Source organism: Artibeus jamaicensis, unplaced genomic scaffold (assembly GCF_021234435.1).
Source record: "Artibeus jamaicensis isolate MK-2021 breed Jamaican fruit bat unplaced genomic scaffold, CSHL_Jam_final scaffold_854, whole genome shotgun sequence".
Taxonomy (NCBI): domain Eukaryota; kingdom Metazoa; phylum Chordata; class Mammalia; order Chiroptera; family Phyllostomidae; genus Artibeus; species Artibeus jamaicensis.
Window position 1 is genome coordinate 295,648 of NW_026522058.1, and position 20,177 is coordinate 315,824.

General features: G+C 41.8%; 1 protein-coding gene across 6 annotated transcripts in view; it reads left to right on the forward strand.

Moving 5' to 3' along the window:
- Positions 1-1,420: 1,420 nt before the first annotated feature.
- CHD8 (chromodomain helicase DNA binding protein 8) overlaps positions 1,421-20,177 on the forward strand; it is a 69,523-nt gene continuing 50,766 nt past the window's right edge. For 2 of the 6 annotated variants that reach the window (XM_053660755.1, XM_037152118.2), the window contains exon 1: positions 1,422-1,532. The gene's annotated coding sequence lies outside the window, so the exon portion shown is untranslated. Of the gene's footprint in view, positions 1,533-18,632; positions 18,681-18,844; positions 18,978-20,177 lie in introns of those variants that run through there. The other 4 variants (XM_037152119.2, XM_037152120.2, XM_037152115.2 and 1 more) reach the window with 4 other exon arrangements.

The window sequence follows — 20,177 nt, forward strand, 5'->3', positions numbered from 1 at the left end:
GGGACCTGGCCTGCAACCCAGGCATGTGCCCGGACCAGAATCGTTACAGCTACCTTTTGGGTTCTGGGATGATGCCCAACGCACTGAGCCATACCACTCAGGGCAGCAAGTTTATTTTGTATTAAATAAGCAGAATTAAAATAGGTTCTAATTCTGAAAACTAGTAATAATTAAGATCATATCTGCCTTACAGACAAACACATTGTTCTGGTAAATCTTAATACCCCAAATTTGATATAATGATAGGGGAGACATTTGCCAACAGACTGTTCAATATACAGGGAAATGTATGCAGCCAAGTCTTATCACTTCTGTGATAAAATTTTGACTCATGACTTTTTAAAGTCTCTGTGTGACAAAGCAAATATGTTATTCCTTGAGAAATCCCTTTCATGATTTGTAATGACTACTTTCACTCCCTAGTTCAAAAAACAAAAAGTTGTAGCAAGTAGTTTAGACTAGGAAACAAAGGAAAATCTCATTGAGCACAAGAAGATTTCAGCCACTATAAAATTATTTCCTTTCCAATTAAATGCAGTTATTAGAAAATTACTCTGCAGCCAATAAGGCTGTCTCATAATTGGCTTCCATCATTTGCTCCATCTGTATTCACCATACAGATCATTTGTGTCTATTGATGAATTTAGGCCTTTAAAAAAAATGAAATTCTATCCTGAATCCTGTTTGTTCACTTCCTATTGATTCCCAGTCCTCTGTACTGTCAAAGTCAGACACTGGGTTAGAAGTATGTAGAATAGATAAATAACCTATGTTCATCTACTGCTGTTATGCTGAGGAGTCAAGTTACTATAGAGGATTATTCCAGGAACTGGGAAAACCCCACTACCTTCCTAAGAACTCACTTTTGCTTCTTTTATTTGGTAAGATCACTTCACCCCTATGTGAAGGGGTGGTGGTTGCTTGTAAACGCATTCAGCATTATTCCAGAGTTTCTCTCCATCTGCTTCTATAAAGGAGATTATGTTGGAACTGGACCTAAGCACTTCGACAGGACGCCAAAAAGAGCTCCAATTTCTTAAAGCATTCCCTCCTCCCTGTCCCCAAGGCACCAGTCCAATCCAAGATGGCTTCCCAGAAACAGGTAACTAAATGATTTAACTTAGAGCGCCCCCAAGGGCGGGGGTTAAAAAAAAAATGCCAAGAAGCCTGAACGCCTGTGAACTGAGCCTTCAGAGGCGAGGTACGCCAGATTTTATTTTCAATCAGGCATATCTGAGGTTACCTACGTACACTTCCGATCCTTTTAGGACCGCCCACCCTCGAGAGACTTCCTGGATGGCACTCACACAACCCTGCTAGAAGAGACGAGGCGTCGGCCCTGCTATTGGTGGGTGGGAGAGTTGATGGGCGGAGCCTAGCAAGAAGGGACTACTAGCAAGCTAGATTGAGGCGAGGGCTGGCCATGCTCCGCCGGAAGGCCCCTTGTTCTCCAAAAGGGTGAGTGGTAACGCTGGCTGGAAGGGAGGCATCGGGAAACGCTGGCTGGAAAGGAAGCATCGGGACTGGTTCAGGTAGGTTTCCCGTTCCTGCCTCTTCCGCAGTGCTGGTTGAATGGTCTTTGCATAAAACTAAGCCTCTTAGAATTGGTCTCAATAACTCCTCCTCCTCTGCGATCCACCGTCTCCTGCCCGTCCGCCAGTTGTTGAGGGATCAGGTGCAGGGTGATGCTCTGGACTGAGCCACTCTCCTTTGTGAGAGGCTGGGGGAAGAGGCCGGCCGCTGGCCGCGGGGCCGAGCCGCGCTGAGCCGCGAAGGGATCTTCCCTGACCGCTGTGGAGTTTTAGGGCTTGTCACTGCATTCCTGGGCGTGGCGTAGGTTTAGGGGCAGCTCCTTGTTCTCCTTGTTCTTTCCAAGGAGGGAAAACTCCCCGGCTCCTTTTGGTTACTCCGTACTTTGGACTCAGAAGTGGGAGGTTAGGGTTTTTGTGTTTTTTTTTTAATTTTTGGCTTGTGTTTTTGTATTTTAATAATAAAGTTGAGTAGGAACGTTTGGGGTAACCGTGTGAAGACCGTTATACATTATTAGGTGTTGGTTTCTGTGGATCTTTGGGAGAGTAGAGAAGGCTTTTGGAGAGTATTTAGAAGTGGTGGGAAAAGAGGAGCTCAAGCCTTGCATCTCCATTGGCAGGCCTGCAGAGCTTTTTGGTTTTCACTTGCATTATGTAAACTCTTCACTGGCAGCAGAGCCCTCTCCTTCTATTTCGGAGCGAATACAATTTCTTTATTTACCTGTCTCTAGTGTCGCGGGGAATTTTCCTGCCATTGCAGCAGCTGTGCAAATGCAGCAGCTCCTACCCTTTAAGAGGCAGCCCTGAAGTGATCAAAAGTCTTCAAAGAAAAGGTGTGTAGTGGAGATATATAGCAGAATGTACAGATTTTTAGCGGACCATTCTTTTCAATCATTGAGCATATTTGGGTCAAAAGTCAAAGACTTAGTACTCGATGTGTTTTTCTTTTAAAGAATGTCTCAAACCCAAGTCAGAGGAGCTGCATAATTGGTGACTACTGCATCCTATCATCGCACCAACAGCACAGATTATTTAGTCTTCTGTTCTTCTGAGCCTGTCAGTTCAGTCGGGGGTTCTCTGACTGGGTTATTCTTATTATCAGCTGAGGGCCCATCTGGTGTGGGACACTTTAGATACTAGGAGATGAGTTTGTGATGTGAATAATATCCTCTGTTAGTTAACTAGATAATGTCTTCTGCTGAAGAATTTCTTTTGTGTTGGTCACCGGATAGGTTTCAGAACAAATTGTCAACCTCTTAGGGTCAGAACATGAGAAGCTTCTCTTCCAAGTATTTTGGAATTGTCCTGCCCCGTAAAAGAAAAGAAGAGTTATGATAAGGAAAACAACATTGTCCATTTAAGAAGACCTGGGTTGCAAGAGACACATCCCAGTGGGTGGGTCTGCAGGGCAAGATGAAGGACACTGGCCAAAGACAGGGTAGGCGTGTGTGTGAAGAGACAGGCTTGGTGAGAGGTTTAAAACTGACCTAGCAGAGTAGTAACAGTTTGGGATTTGATGGGGCAACTTGCACAATTCACACTTCCCTGGTGTTTGATCTCTCCTGTACATCTGGTCTTCTGATTTTGTCAGTTCTCAAATTGACAAATTCATTTAGACATGGATAGAAAATGATAGAAATCTTCTGAGCTGGTTGTGAATCACTGGGAAACAGATCTTGTATTTCTCAAGACAGCCTTCTCTGCAGCACTGATGGGTGTTAGGGTGGGAGAATCTTGGCATTGTATTAACCACCACTGCAGAGTTTTAGTTGTAAAAGGAAATTTTGACATTTTATATGAAAGGTTGAGTTTCTAATAGATAGGTAAGGTAGGATGGTGAGGGGGATCAGTGTTTAAAGGAAACCATTGCCCATTTCCTTTCAAAAGGTGAGATTTTCCCCTCACCTCACAGAGCCATATAGCTCTGTTGGTTAAAGCATCATCTACAGATGCCAGGGCTGTGCATTTGATCCCCTGTCAGGGCACATAGAATCAACCAATGAATGCATAAATAAGTTAAACAACAAATTCTTATTTCTCTCTCTCTAATCAATAATTTTTTAAAGGTGAGATTTTTTAAAGCAAAACTGTCACTTGAGATTAATTTGCAGTTGCCAAGAACTGTGCTTGCTTTCTGAAAGAGTGAGATTTGATATTCTCATCTCCTGAAAGAGGAACATTTTCAGAGCTTTCAGAGAGATGCCAAATGTTTTGAAGGAACAGTTTGTCCAAAGCCCTGCAAGAGTTAAGCTATCTTCTGAGCTTACATGGAGCCTAATACCTCAGGGATAAACAGAAGACAAGTATATTTCTGGACCTTTCACCCTCACCCCTACAAGTCAGTTCTCTTCTGGAGTTGCATTTGAGCAAATCCCTGATCTGCAGGTCTTTGTATAGTGTACCCTGACACTACTGTGACCAACTTGTAAGTACTGTACTTGCTATTTTACCTCTAACATTATATTCTTTGACAGGCTATTGTATCTTACTCAGTTTTACTTTATAGATCTCTTTAATTAATTTTATGTTCTTTTCCTCACAGAGTTGGTGGTCTTCCTTTCATCCTCCCATTATGATTTTGCTCACTTTGTTTATTTTTATTCACTGACTTTGTGCCTTATTGCTTCTGTCTTGCCGAGGCCTTTTAAGAAATGTAAAGAAATACTAAGTTCCTTTGGTATTTAGTACGCAAGTGATAGTTGTATTTCTATATAAAGCTGTTGAATGAACTGTTTACTGTTGCCGAAGCATTTATTTAACTAGTTATTACATTCTAAATTTTATCCTAAATAAACCTTGTCCTCTTTTAACCTCTCAGTTTTATTATGTGTGCATATGTATGAAGTTGTAATTTAGCTCTTTTTTTTGTGCTTTATAACTTGTTTATATCGCCTTTAAGATGTTTGTTGTATTTGTATTGCAAAATAAGTCTGCCTCTTTGTAGTTACTAAATGTTTTAAATATAAACCACAAAGTATGTTAGTCTCTGAGATTTCTCATTACACTGTTCTGTAGAGTGTGTGTGTGTCCCTTTTACTATCCATTACTTTCTGTCCTTCACCAGGCTCTTGGTTGTTCAATGAAGCAAAATGGTCAATTTTAAAATATCTTCATTCTTGCCTTCACATTACAGCAGGTGACTTTTAAAAATAAAATACTTAATTTTCTACCCCTAACGTATGTTACATGATAATCAAAATCCAGCAGGCATAAACAGAAACTAGACAGGCATAGGTAATTGCTGTACGTTCACTTTCAGCAGGGATGCATCCAGGAATATATTCTAAACAGTGCAACCTAGACAATGCCCTAGCCTCTTTAATTTCAGACTGTCTAAATATATTCTTATTAATTTGTTTGTAAAGAGTTCCCAGAACGTTAGACTCACTCCTATTCAAATAAAAATACAGAAAAAAATTTCAAAGGCAAATCAAGGATTTTTCTAAAAAGTATTACACTTACGCATAATTATTAAGAAATTACTGGGTTTGTGTCATTGAAAGAATGAAACATCCCTGCTTTTATTTCCTCTGTATATTTCCAGAGAAGTTCATTGTGTATGACTTCATTTTATTTGGCATTTTCAGACATTATTTTATTTAAAAAAGGTAATTAAGTGGCATGCTACTGAAATTACTAGGTAATAATAGGACTGTGCTTTTCTCCCCTGTATGTTAGTACAGTAAGTGTGATAGTTCTAATTCTTTTGATAATGTTCCAATATGCCAGTAATTAGCAATTCTGTAATAACACCTCTCTGTTTTGAGAGTCTGTAATTCTCCTAAAACTATGTCAGTAGTTTTCTGAGAAAGGAAGTATATTAACTTAATTCTTTTTTTAAAAGATTTTATTTACTTTTAGAGAGAGGGGAAGGGAGGGAGAAGGAGAGGGAGAGAAACATCAGTGTGTGGTTGCCTTTTGAATACTGGGGACCTTGCCCACAACCCAGGCATGTGCCCTGACTGGGAATTGAACTGGCGATCCTTTGGTTCACAGGCTGGTGCTCAATCCACTGAGCCACACCAGCCAGGGCAGATTTTTTTTTTTAAATTTTGTTTATTTTTAGAGAGAGGGAAAGGAGGGAGAGAGAGAGAGAAACATTGGTGCGTGGTTACCTCTTGGTGCCCCCCCCCCCACTGGGGGCCTGGCTCTCACCCCCAGGCATGTGCTGCTATTGGGAATCAAACCGGTGACCCTTTGGTTCACAAGTCAGCACTCAACACTCTGAGCCACACCAGCCAGGGCTTAATTCTTAATTTCATCTGAGAGAAAGAATTTCAAGAGCTATAAAGTCTCAGGTTTCTCAAATTGTCTTTCACTGTCATTATAGAAACCTTTGGGATATCCAAAGGGTTCCCCGCCCCACACACACACACTACATACTTTGGGAGTTCGTTACCTCTTTGGGAGTTATTCCTTTGGGACATGAGTTTTCAGAAGTACATTGTCCTCTTAATGATATAGAAATTTCTTTTTGGTAAATTCTGGAAGAAACCAGTGATTTCAGTAGTTGGGTTGCTTGTTGAGAGCCCAAATCATAGCAGGATTTTGTAATAGACCGTTTTTATCAGATATACATCTGCCTAAATAAACTGAATGACTGGGAACATTTTTCTGGATTTTTGAATAGGGGCTACCAATTTACATGAATACTGAACTTTTTACTCAGTGTTTTCTTCTTCATTGCTTCTACTCAGTACTCAGTTATTCCCTCTTTTTACCCCCTGTCTGGGGAGTGGGGCACATGAGACTGCTGTTTATTAATGCATCAATTTTCCTGTAAAATGTAGTGCTTTTGCCTGTTTTTTCTGGTATGTCTCCTGTAGGGGCAATCTTCCTCATGAGACCTTACATATAGGTAATGGTCACTTCCACTCACTGCTCTCCTGAAAGCCATGGGAGTCAAAAGTTGAGACAGTCGGGTCTGGGCAGTATGAACTACCAAGGGGCAGCCTAGTTAGTTGGGAAACTGTAGGTTCCCACGAGCAGGTATTGTGAAGTAAATGAAGTAGTATGAGCTAGACACTGGCATCATTCCTGCAAAGATGAAAAACGACTCACTGAATTACCTGGATGTTGCCCTAGACACCAGTGCTGGTTGAAATATTTTCCATGGTTTTGAGGTTGAAGGGCTGTACTACTCTCTCGGCACAGTATTGCTGGAGTCCTTTCCTCCTGCCCAGCAGTGCTGCATTTGTAATTGTGAAACTTTCACATCTGTTTCAGAATCCCACCATTCTGCTTAGCAGATCAGCTCAGCAAAGTCTTGAAAGAGTAATTTTGCTTTGAGAGAAAACTTTATTGGTAAACTTTAAAATTATTGGAGAACAATAAACTCCTTTTTATTTGCCTACTGTGTGCCAAACATTGTACATTATCTTTTAATCTTCAGAATAATCCTGAAATGTATGTGATGTTAGCTTCATTTTACGGAAGAGAAGAAAATAAGACAGTGAGGACAGGTAACTTAACTAGGAGTAGGACCCTGGTCTGTTGGACTGTAAGCTCCATCCATTATCCAGCCTCCCCCTATTTAAAAGTTCAGTGCTGACCCCTGTGCAAAAGTGTCTTTGTCCACAACATGCAACAAGTAGGCATCCAGTAGCCTGTTAAAGCTTTACCTGTGGCAGTTGTAGAACCTTGAGAATGTAAAATTTCTTTTTGTCTTTGTATCTTTATTAAAAGGCAAAAATAATAATTTGTTTCTCTTATTTAACTTAGTTATCTTGAAGGTAAGATTATGTGAAATACTTTACGCTCCACAGAGGGAAATCACTTGGTCAGTCTTGCAAATAACTATTTATTAACCAATGCACATCAAACTGGCACACTAAATTTTCATTAGTCCCATGTCACTAGGGTCATATTTGTGCCTCGAGGTACAAGTGTGGTAACAGTGCTTTACAATGTTTCTCCTTCTGCAGCCACACACCTTTTTAACATAAATGTTGCAAGGAACACAATCCCTTTTAAATAAAATATTTGTATTTTTCTGTTAGAGTGAACAAATGTATGTGTATGGCCCAGTTAAAGGAGAGCATGTGAGAGTGGTGCGCAAGAGCAAAAAGAGGACCAGGACTTACACCAGATGACCAAAAGCATCATCATATACAAGGATATATTGATCCAGTTAGACGTTCCTCATCTGGAACCCAGAGTGTTATGTTCACCTTGGTGACCACGTGCTAGAGAAGAGGAACTTCTCCAGATCCAGTCCAACTTGTCCAAAGGGCGTAAGGATTAGGCTCTTATTTTTTGTTTCAGACTTAGAGCAAAACTCTGAGGTTTTATTGGGGAAAAAATCGATAATGAGTCTGACTTAAAAATAAATGCATGCTCTATTTTCAAGTCATGTGGATATAGTGCCATCCATTTGCTTCTTGCCACAGCTTTAAAGTGGCCACCACTGAAGCTTTATGGGCCCAAGCCTAAAGAAAATGACTACAATTTCCTTGCTTCCAACAGTGATTATCACACTATAGAAAATAGTTTTTTAAGTATATTACCTGTGGCCTCTTTTGCTATATGTAAAAGCTGTGTCTGGTGCAGGTTCTAAAAGATGAAGATGCTGATGATTTTATAATGCCTCTTCTCGGTGTCCCTGGTAGGAAATGTGCCACTGCCCTTTGTTACTATGTCTGCAGTCTGGGGGAAGCCCTTACTTTTGCTCAGAAACCTCCCCATTATCTCTCCACAGCCTCACTCCCACAAACCTTTGGTTGGAAGTTGAGAATGCATCCCTTCAACAAATGTACACTGAATGTCCAGTACCACCTCATAACAAAGGGCATGTTGTAATGAACCAGTCACACACAGCTCTTGCCCATGTGGAACTTGCATTCTGTTGTACTATGCCGGGGGGGAGGGGGAGGCATCAAACAATTAATTACTCCATAATCAATCTCTACTACAAAAAAGAAGTTATGGATGTTACAAGATAATTTATAATCAGGGCATGTAACCTATAGCCTAATATAGACAGGTTAAGATTGTGACTTCTGAAGCCACACTGCCTAAATTTGAACCTGGCACCACTTTTCGCTAGCTGTGGGATGTTGGGCAAATTGCTTATCTTTCTATTCCTCCGTTTCCTCATCTATAAAATACAGATAGTTATTTCAGGCTTAAGAAAATGAAATAGGTTTATATATAGGATCTTGCACAAATAATGCTCTTTTTAATTACAAAATCTTTTATATTTTTATTTTTAAATTTTATTTATTTATTTTTAGAGAGAAGGGAAAGGAGGGAGCGAAACATCAATGTGCAGTTGCCTCTCTTGTGCCCCCAACTGGAGACCTGGCCTGCAACCTGGACTTGTGACAGGGATTCAATCCGGTGACCCCCTAGTTCACAGGCCAGCACTCAATCCACTGAGCCACACCAGCCAGGGCACAAAATCTTTCATTACAAAGTCGTAAGCATGTAGTTCTGTCCCATAACAATATCGCCAGTACACCATTTGACATTTTAGGTGAAATGTTCAAATTAAAACTGCAAATTATGACACCCATATTATTTCCCTACCAACCACACTCAAACAGGCATTACTTCTGCTGGACTCTGTTATTTGTATTGTTTAGAAGAGTAAAAGAATACCTGACATGTAATGCAGACTGCATGAATTTTGTTGTATTTTGTATGGGAAATCATGGAAAGCTTATTTTGAAATATTGAAATGAGCTTTGAAGGATAAGTAAAAATTAATTAGGCAGGAATGAAAGGGAACCAGTTAGAAGGTAATTGTACTAGTTCAGGGAAACGAGGATGGTAAATTGATCCAGAATGGCAATAGAGACAGAAGTGGATAGATTGGAGGGATATTTAGGAGGTAAAGGTAAGATTTACAGATATTGGATATAGGTGGTAAGGAAGAAGGTCTCTGGTCCCTGCAGCCATGACCGAATAGGAGATGCTGGAGGGTGATTACCATCTTTGTGGATGTGTGTGCATGGTGGTGGGGATGGAGGAAGCGAGAGAGACTACAAGGGACTTCCTGAGGTCATAAGTCCCTTGTAGGGAGAGCTGGACAAGTAGGTCAACCGAGGAGACTGGACAGACTACCAAGAAGAACTATTGAGTAAGCAAATGGATATACAGGTCTGGAGATATAAATGAGAGATACATGTATATAGATAATTTGATGAAAAAAATAACAATAATTGAGGTCATGAGTCTGAATTAGACATTCTTAAAAAGTATAGAATGAGAAAGAAAAAGGGCTCCAGGACCAAAGCTTTGTGAATTTCAACAGTTAAAGGGCTGGTGGAGGAAGAAAATAAGCAAAGGAGAAGTGGCCACAGAGGTAGAAGGAAAACCAGAAAAGTATCATGTCCTGGAAGCCACACAAAAAAAAAAAGTGTTTGAAGGTGTAGCTGCTTTTTCTAAAATCTTTATAGCCCTTCCTTGGATCCCTGAGAATCTTGATTTAGATCTCTTACCACTCAAAGTTGTATACGAGTGATCTAGAACATCTATAGCAGGTTCAGACTGGTCAAAGCCAATTAGGTGGACATGATCTCTTTTTTTTTTAACTTTTTTATTGATTATGCCATTACATTTGTTCTATTCCCCCCCTCCGTTCCCCTCCACCCTGCATACCCCTCCCCCACCATTTCCCCCTTTAGTTCATGAACACGTGTCTCAAATTCTTTAGATTCTGTATTTCCCCTACTATTCTTACCCTCCCCCCCATCTATTTTCTGTCTACTGTCTATGCTACTTATATTCTGTACCTTCTCCCCCCTTCTCCTCCTCCCACTCCCCTGTTGCTAACTCTCAATGAGATCTTCATTTCTATGGTTCTGCTCCTGATCTAGCTGTCCTCTTAGTTTGCTTTTGTTTTAGGTGTGGTTGTTACTAACTGTGAGTTTGCTGTCCTTTCACTGTTCATATTTTTAATCTTCTTTTTCTTAGGTAAGTCCCTTTAACATTTCATATAGTAAGGGCTTGGTGATGATGAACTCCTTGAATTTGGTCTGATCTGAGAAGCACTTTATCTGTCCTTCCATTCTAAATGAAAACTTTGCTGGATAGAGCAATCTCGGTTGTAGGTCTTTGGTTTTCATGACTTGGAATACCTCTTTCCAGCCCCTTCTTGCCTGTAAGGTCTCTTTTGAGAAATCAGCTGACAGTCTGATGGGAACTCCTTTGTAGGTGACTGTCCCCTTAGCTCTTGCTGCTTCTAGAATTCTCTCCTTCATTTTAATCTTGGCTAATGTAATTATGATGTGCCTTGGTGTGTTTCTTCTTGGGTCCAACTTCTTTGGGACTCTCTGAGCTTCTTGGATTTCCTGGAAGTCAATTTCCTCTGCCAGAATGGGGAAGTTCTCTTTTATTATTTGTTCAAATAAGGTTTCCACTCGTGACTCTTCCCCTTCTGGTACCCCTATAATTCGGATGTTGGAATGTTTAAAGATGTCCTGGAGGTTCCTAAGCTTCTCCTCATTTTTTTGAATTCTTGTTTCTTCATTCTTTTCTGTTTGATCATTTTTTTCTTCCTTCTGGTCCACTCCATTGATTTGAGTCCCAATCTCCTTTCCATTACTATTGGTTTCCTTTGTATTACCATTCATTTCAATTAGTTCAGCTTCCATATGTTTCTCTAATTTGTGACTAAAATCAACCAGTTCTGTGAGGATCCTGATCACCAGTGTTTTGAACTGTGCATCTGAAAGTTTGCCTATTTCTTCATCGCTTAGATTTATCAGCTCTGGGGCTCTGAATTGTTCTTGAGCCATTTTTGGTCTGTTCACGCCACTAAGTAAGCAGAGCGAAGCCTTAGTTGTTTACCAGGACTGGGCGACCCAGGTCGCTGGTTTGTGACGCTGTGTGTGGGGGCGTGGTCAGAGAGGGAGCAATGGCGGTCCTCTCCGCTAGCCCAGTCTGTCCAGTCCCACCACTCGCCCGGGGCCTGTTTATCCGATCGGAATTGTGCGAGCCTGCTGCCCCGCGCCTGCTCGCCTCTTCACTGGTTTATCTGCACGCAGACGCGCGACTGACCGCAGACAGCCCACCGCGCCTCTTCCCTGTGTGCTCCCGTAGCCAGCCCACCATCAGCGCCTTTGGCTGCTTGCGCACCACCCGTTCGGGGATTTTTTTTGCCAACCTGCTCCGCTGCTGGCTTCGCTCCTCTTACCGGTTTAGCTGAGCATTTCGTTGTCTTTGGACTCCATATTGTCGATTTTCTGTGTGGCTTGGTTGTGTTTATTGTTGTTAAAAATAGTTGTTCTTAGATTTGGTTGTGCACAGAAGCAAGGTGGTTCCACCTACACCTCCATCTTGGCGGAAGTCTGAACATGATCTTTAGACTCTAGAATCTATAGTGCAGTTTTCCCGAGTGCCTTAAATTAGATATAATATAAAGGAAGAGAGTGAGAATGTATATTCAAGCTTGTAGGAATTAGCCTGCTGAAATTAACAAATTATTTTGGAGACCATTAATCTGAGAGGTGATCCCCAATAAAGCTGATTATGTGGACACAGTGGCAAAATTTTTTCCCAGCTGTCTATCTGGCAGCATTTGTTGAGTACCTCCTAGGGCATAGTAGTTGTATGCCAAATATTGTGTTAGGTGTTTCATTAATCCTAATTAGTGGCCCTGTAACATAAGCTTCCTTTGTAGAGCGGAATGAACTGGAGTCAAAAAGGTTAATATACTTGGTGGGATAAAGACCTGAACGTACCTCCCTCTGACTTGAAAGCCCACAGTACCTCAGTATGCAGATACATATAAAATACAAAGTAGAAGATAATTATTCTTTTTTTTAACAAAGGTTTTATTTATTTTTAGAGAGAGGAGGAGGGATGGAGAAAGAGAGGGAGAGAAACATGGAAGTAAAAGGGACACATTGATGTGGCTGCCTCTTGCAAGCCCCCAATTGGGGGTCTGGCCTGCAACCCAGGCTCGTGCCTGCCTGGATATTGGGCCAGCAACCTTTTAGTTTGCAGCACGACACCCAGCCCACTGAGCCACACCAGTCAGGGCAAGGATGATTATTATTTTTTTACTCCTAGTAATACAGTTTATTTAGCCCAGTATACCCAGAATATTACAATTTCTTCTTTTTTGCCTTTTCATATTTTTTATTTTTAATATATTTGTTGATTATGCTATTATTGGTATCCCATTTTTTTCCTCCCCTTTATTTCCTTCCACCCTGCACCCTACTTCCACCCCATACCCCACTTCCACCCACATTTCTCACCTTAGTTCATGTCCGTGGGTTGTACATGTAAGCTCTTCGACTTTTCCATTTCCCATATTATTCTTAACCTCCCCTGTCTATTTTTTACCTACCATTTATACTACTTACTCCCTGTACTGTTTCCCCTACTCTCCCCTTTCTCTCTCCCTGCTGATAACCTTGCATGTGATCTCCATTTCTGTGATTCAGTTCCTGTTCTAGTTGTTTGCTTAGTTTATTTGTTTATTTAGGTTCAGTTGTTGATAGTTGTGAGTTTGTTGTCATTTTACTGTTCATATTTTTTATCATCTTTTTCATAGATAAGTCCCTTCAAAATTTCATACAGTAAGGGCTTGGTGATGAACTCCTTTAACTTGACCTTACCTGGGAAGCACTTTATTTGCCCTCCCATTCTAAGTGATAGCTTTGCTGGACAGAGTAATCTTGCATATAAGTCTTTGCTTTTCATGACTTGGAGTACTTCTTCCCAGACCCTTCTTGCTGTAAAGTCTCTTTTGAGAAATCCGCTGACAGTCTGATGGGAACTTCTTGGTAGGTAACTGTCTCCTTTTCTCTTGCTGCTTTTAAGATTCTCTCCTTCTCTTTAATCTTGGGTAATGTAATTATGATGTGCCTTGGTGTGTGCTTCCTTGGGTCCAACTTGTTTGGGATTCTCTGAGCTTCCTGAACTTCCTAGAAATATATTTCCTTTACCAGATTTGGGAAGTTCTCCTTCATTATTTCTTCAAATAAGTTTTAAATTTCTTGTCCTTCCTCTTCTCCTCCTGGCACCCTTATGATTCAGATGTTGGGATGTTTAAAGTTCTCCCAAGGTTCCTAAGCCTCTCCTCATTTTTTTTGAATTACTGTTTCTTCCTTCTGTTCTGGTGGGATGTTTATTTCTTTGTTCTGCTCCAAATTGTTGATTTGAGTCAAGGTTTCCTTCCCATCACGGTTGGTTTCCTGTACATTTTCCTTTATTTCACTTTTCAAAGCCTTCACTTTTTCCTCTATTTTGCCATACTCAACCATTTCTGCTGATTATCAGTGTTTTTGAACTCTGCATCTGATATCTTGGCTATCTTCACCACTCAGTTCTGTTTGTGGAGCTTTGATCTGTTCTTTCATTTGGGCCATATTTTTTGTCTTGGCAGGCCTGTTACATAGTAAGGAGCAGAGCCTTAGGTATTTGTCAGGTTGGGGCAACCTCCGTGGCTGTGTTGTGGCGCTGTATGTGGGGGAGGGGTCCGAGAGGGAACAATGCCACTGATTCCTGTGGGGGTGGGCTTGTGTGCATTCTAGGACCCTGTGGGTGTCTCTAATGAACTCGCCTATGGAGCTGGCACTTTCTCCCACTGCTGCAACCTCCACAGGTTTTTTCAGTCAGTGATTTTGGGGCTTTATTTCTTGGCACTGGAACCCTGGTTTTCGTGGTCTGTCTCACTACCCAGTTGTTCCTCCCAGTTCATCCGCATGCAAGTGTGGGACAACCAGGTCTGCTAACCGCCAGCTGCTGCCTCGCCCGCCAGCTGCTGCCTCGCCTGCCCCAGTCCTCCAGCCACTGCCTTGCCACGAGTCCTCTCCACCTGGCTGCCAGTCTCCCACCCTCCTACCGGTCTGGATGGATGTTTCTTCTTTAAAGCCTTGGTTGTCAGACTTCCATATAGTTCAGTTTTCTAGCAGTTATGGTTGTTTTATGTTTTTAAATTTGTTGTTGGTTTTTTTGGTTATATGAGGAGGCAAAGTATATCCACCTACGCCGCCACCTTGGCTGGAAGCCTAATTATTCTTAAAAAGTTACTTAAAATGCTATGAAAGCTCACATCAGACTGATAACGTTTGGCTTAACAATGAAAAGTAGGATCAGGAAGGTTTTCAACTATTAAATACAATGGGGAAAAGAAAGAAAAAAATAAATCCTTATACTATTGGACATTTTGCTTTGTTCAGTATGATTGGTCACTCTTTCCCCCTGCAGTGCCCTGCTCTCTGCCTCTGTGACGTTGCCCCCACTGCTTCTCTAGCTTTTCCTTCTCTAGCTGCTTGGTACGTGTATCTTATTCAGATTCTTAAATCCTGATGTTCTCCTGGCTTCTTCCTTAGCTTTTCTCACTCTGCATGAAAAAAAATCTCAACAATTGGGGTTCCAGCTAAGTGTTTTGTGTAGTCTTTGTAGCATTTAAAACATTCTTTTTCATTTTTTTATTGTGCAGTGTACATTTAAAACCTAGAAGATTTACACAAAACTCTTATTTCTGGCTTTTGAAAAATCTGAAGTTCTTGCTCAACCTTAGATGTGTATTTCCATATGGCGGCACTTAACTACAGCTGATAGCAGCAACTCTTTGGAATGGACATGGGTTCTCCAGTTCTTTTTTTTTTTTTTTTTAAGATTTTATTTATTTATCTTTAGAGGGGAAGGGAAGGAGAGAGGGAGAGAAACATCAATGTATGGTTGCCTTTTGTGCGTCCCCTGCTGGGAATTGGCCTGCAGGGAACTGGCCTGCAACCCAGGAATGTGCCCTGACCGGGAATCAAACTGTGATTGTCTGGTTCGCAGGCCCCTGCTCAATCCACTGAGCTACACCAGCCAGGGATCCAGTTCTTTACAGACTCCAGCATTCTCTCTTGTCTCCCCAACAGTATTAATGCATATTTTTGTATACTTGCTTTGCTCTTCACACTCCCTGGGTAATCTTTACTCTCAAAACTACCATTTAGACACTGGTGACTCTAAACCTGTCATCAAGTCGATTAGAGTTCTACATCCAACCTCCTATTAAATATTACTACTTAGCATAGTATAGGTAACTCAAACTTGACCTGGTTGAAGTCATGTTTGCCTCTACACTCCAAATTCTACTAATTTTTGTCCCATAAGTATACTTGGTTCAGTCCCTTCCTTCTCATCAGTACCTTTTGAACCACATTGCTATGATTCAGGCCCTAATCATCTTGTTAGGATCCTTGTTTGCAAACCACAAAAATCATCTTTTGGCTAACTCAAGCAGAAAGGGCATTTACTAGAAGGATATTGTATGGGTCACAAAATCAACAGGAATGCTAGAGCACCTGGTTTATAAAATGATCCAAAATCAAGAGAGATTAGAGAAATGAAGAACATAGTCAAGGTCACACCAGTGAACATTCTGTTTAAGAAGATGAATATTGTGTGACTCCTTGGTTCTGGGTCTTTGCACTACCTCTTCAAAGTCAAAGTTCCCCTAAGAAGTGTCCAGTCTAAGTAGCCTAGGTCATGTGTATACTTTGTCTCTGCCAGGAAGAGAAGGTGGGACCTCCTCCTCCAACCTCCCATCCCCTAACCCCCTGGCTCTATAGTGGGAGGTAGTATCTAACCTCCCATTGAAGACTCTTACTGGGCCACCCCAGTATAGGTGCTTTTGGTTGCTGGGCAGAAAGAAAATCAGCAAATATCTGGTATACAGGCCTTCTTGGGACTACCATAGTAGCCTCCTAACTACTTCTATGTCCTCTGTCCCCTCATCTTCCAAATCTATTCTGTATCTAACAGCCAGAGTTAGCTAACCAAAATGCAATTCTGGTGACATCATTCCCTGTTTCAGTGGCTCCTCATCCACCTTTAAGGAAATCCTTTGCTGTGACTGGCGTGGCTCAGTGGGTTGGGCATTGTCCCACAAATGGGATGGTTGTTGAATGGTTGCAGGTTGACTCCTGAGTCATGGCACATGCTTGGGTTGCTGGCCAGTCTCCAGTTGGGGGCCAATCACTGTTTATCTCCTGCTCTTTCTCTCTCCCTTCCCTTCTGTCTAAAAGAAATAAAGTCTCTTTTTAAAGAAAGAAAAAATGCTTTAACGTGATATTCAAGACCCTCGTTGCAGGGTCTGGCCTTTACCTATCCTTTCAGTCTCATCTTTCTCAAATTTCTTTTTTGTGATTTATACTTTGCAAGACTGAACTATATTAGAGTGTCTGCTACATGTTTCATGGTGTTTCTCATTGCTGTGCTCTGTTGTCTTTCTTCTTACCATGTTTGCTGTCTGAATACCCTTTTCCTGTAGCCAACTTACCTTCCCCAATTAACTCTCCATCCATTAAGAAACTACTTCCTCGATACCTTATCTTATTAAGTTATTAAGTTCCTTTCATCTGTTTTTGTAATAGCCCCTTGCTTATTTCATTGCATCTATCACCCTGTATTGTAATTGTTTACATTTGTCACTACTGTCAAGATCCCTACTCTTTACCCTCTCCCCGCATATACTCAAGTACACTCCCACATATTGTGAGTTCTTTGAGGGTAGAGATCATGCCTATTCATCTTTGATTCTCTAATACTACCTCATTACTTGGTATATCATATGCTTAGTAAATGATGAAATAATAAAGAGTAAGTCATCTTTTTTTCCTAGTTTATAAGTGTATATGTGGAAGAATAATGGAAAATAAGACTGGAAAGGCAAAGGGTGTTCCTAAGATTTATGTGTTAAGTGACAGGGAACCTTTGAAAGTTTTTGAGCCAGAGACTGATTTGGCCCTACTGTATTTTAGGAAATTAATCTGGTAACAGAATGGATTAGTTATGAGGTGCTTACACAAACAACTAAATAAATAAAGAGGAGGCAGAAGCAGAAGAGTCAGAATATATGAATCCTAACTTTGCTACTTAACTTCATAGTTGAATCATTCTACTCTCTAAGCGTCTCAGTTTTCTCATCTGTACAAGAGGGCAGACTTCATATGATTGCTCAAGTCTTTCTTTGGCGGCTCCAAAGTTTGGCCCCGATATATTGCAGGCATCAATGGGACTTGACAAATGAGTGGATGGTGGATATAGAAGAAGGTTTCAGAGACACCTTTGAGGTTTTGAGCCTGAGCGAATAGGAAAACAGTGTTGCTGTTTACAGGACTGGTAATTGAATGTTCCTAGCAATAGTGGTAATGCTAGAGTGTTTAAAAATAGGAGATCTACAGCCAAGTTGATCTGCTTCCTCATTGCTGTTCCAAAGTACAGAACATAGGATTTCAATGTTGAGAATGGTTACATTTCAGGGGAAACATGGTCGGGAAATCAGCAACTGTTTTTAATAACAGTTTACTTTGGGGAATTTAAGTATGCATCATTCTGGAGTTGACTAAGTCTCATTGGGAATGTGTGGTGTCAAGTGGCATTGCAAAGTGGACACTAGCTAGTGTGTCAAAGAGGCTGAATTTCAACGGAAATGAGGTGGGGCAGACCACCAGGTTTTGAGGTGAGGAGTTGGGTGTGTGTTTTGGAGGGGTGGGGGCTGGGAATTGTTAGAGGGCTCTTGGAAAGAGGTAACTGCTGCCGCCCCCCCCCCCCTTGGAGTGTCAAGAATGCAAACCAGTATTTGGAGTTGTGGCAGAAGGAGTGCTTTATCTTTTAAGAGTAAAAAGACCCCATGTTTGTCAACTGGGCAGCCTTACTCCCATGATGAAGGGAAGAAGATTTGGCCGCTTTCAATGGATGGGCTAAGGTGAAGTCACTACAGCAGAGGGTTTGACAGGGCACAGAGGCACAGAGTTCAGGGGGAGGCAGAGTTGGCCTAGTGTGGAACACTCCTTCCTGAGTTTATATTCTTTGGTGTGCACAATACAGTGTAGGTGGTAGGGAATTTAATCCCTAGGACTAGTTTCTTGCAGTATGAGACCGTTCCTCTGGCCAGGCCCCTTTTTTTTCCGAGCAAGCTGCAGGCCTGCCTCGGCCCTAGAAACCGGATAGGCCTCTCCGTGCGCTCTCAAACTAACTCGCGGTGGCGGGGGAGGGGGAAGCTCTCCCTAGTCCCACCCTTTGCGCTGTTTTGCGTTTGTGGTTTTCTGGTGATTGGCAGGGTAGTTTAGCCAATCAGGTTGCGGGGCGGGCTGGCACAGCAAGTTAGGTTGCGCAGGAGGAGGGGGAACTGGTGCTGGAGAGACAGCGAGAGGGGCGAATCGGCCCCCCCCCCCCCCCCCCACGCCGCTGCAGGTAAAGGCACCTCTCTTCCCCCATAGGGGTGAGGCACAGCTCCTTTTCTCCTTCAGGGCTTGTTGGCCTTCCAGTCTGTAGCTTCCGCCCTAACATTGCTCCCACCCGGGCATCCACACCCCCCCACCCCACCCCCCCGCATCCTCCCGTCTTGGCCATCCCCACTCTGGAGGGCACCCCGCTAGCTCCCTCCTTCAAGTGCATGTACCTCATCTCCATCTTGGGGCTCCAGTTGCCAGAAATTACCCATCTCTGCTGTGTGGGCCTTACTGGCACCAACCCCGGCAGTATGAGCAGGTAATGTACCCGGGTCCCCGCCACCCCCACCCCCCCAGTCGCGTTTCTCTGTTGAAAACCCTTGGCTTCCTTACCTTGCCCCTTCTTTTATTTCATATAAGTACATAATTTCCGTAGTTTCTTCTTTACCCCCTGGACATATGTACATGCTTTTAGTTTTCATAATTGCCTGTTTTGCTTTTCTTGTTTATTCAGAAGGGCTTACTTTATCAGCCATGTTTGCCCCCAAATGTCCATACCCCTGATTGAGGTGCACTTTTGCCATAAGTAATTGGGAAAACTAAAACATGGTAGCCACATTTACAGTGAGAATGATGAAGATAGAGGGAATGGCCTGTGAGCTCAGTCTTGGGGAAATCTTCTGAGTGGCTCCAAGTTAAAAGCTCCATTTCTAATGGTATGTGTCTTTCCATCCTGATCCCTAGCTGACCCTAAATTGTGATTACATTCTCCTTGGGTGTTTGTTTCCCATTTCTTTATAAGATATGAGACCCTTTGGGTCTCACAAATGTCTCCACAGTACAGTTTTTAAATCCTCTTTTAAGACTATGTTGGTGATTTTCATTTTAGACCTTTTGGTTATTTTCAAGGGATTTCTTATTTAAGCTGCTTCTGAGCATCTTATGTTTCCATAACACGTTTATGTCTATCTGCAGCTGATCCTCTTGAAAGGGTACAATTTCCAATAACGATTTATACTTTGAAGTAAAATAGTTTGTTATTTTCTGAATCTTTGAGCAGATAGAGTTAAATGGTCATGGGCGGTACTTTGAAAAAGTACATATTACCAAAAGAGGCCTGCATTTGTCAATATGGCATTTGTTCATTATGTTCCAAGAGGATGGGCAGTACAGAGAAATCTCTAAATGGAGAATGGATGTCAGTAGTTCAGTTTATATAGATTTACCCATTAGACAACTGGATTAATCTCTGTTGCAGTGCTTCTCATCCATCATAATCAGTAACTGCTACATTCCCTTCTGAAAGTCCATAAGAAATTGTATCCCACCACAGAGCTGTTGATAACCCTTCCAAGCCAGGCGTGCTGCTGCTTTCTCTGCTCCCCCATGCCCCTTGTCTTTATACATCCTCACTAGCCAAGAAGACTTTGTCCAGTTTTACTGACTAGACATAACCGAAACAATGAGGTGTGTTTTCCCTTTCCATTTGATAAATATAAAATTATGATATCGAATACAC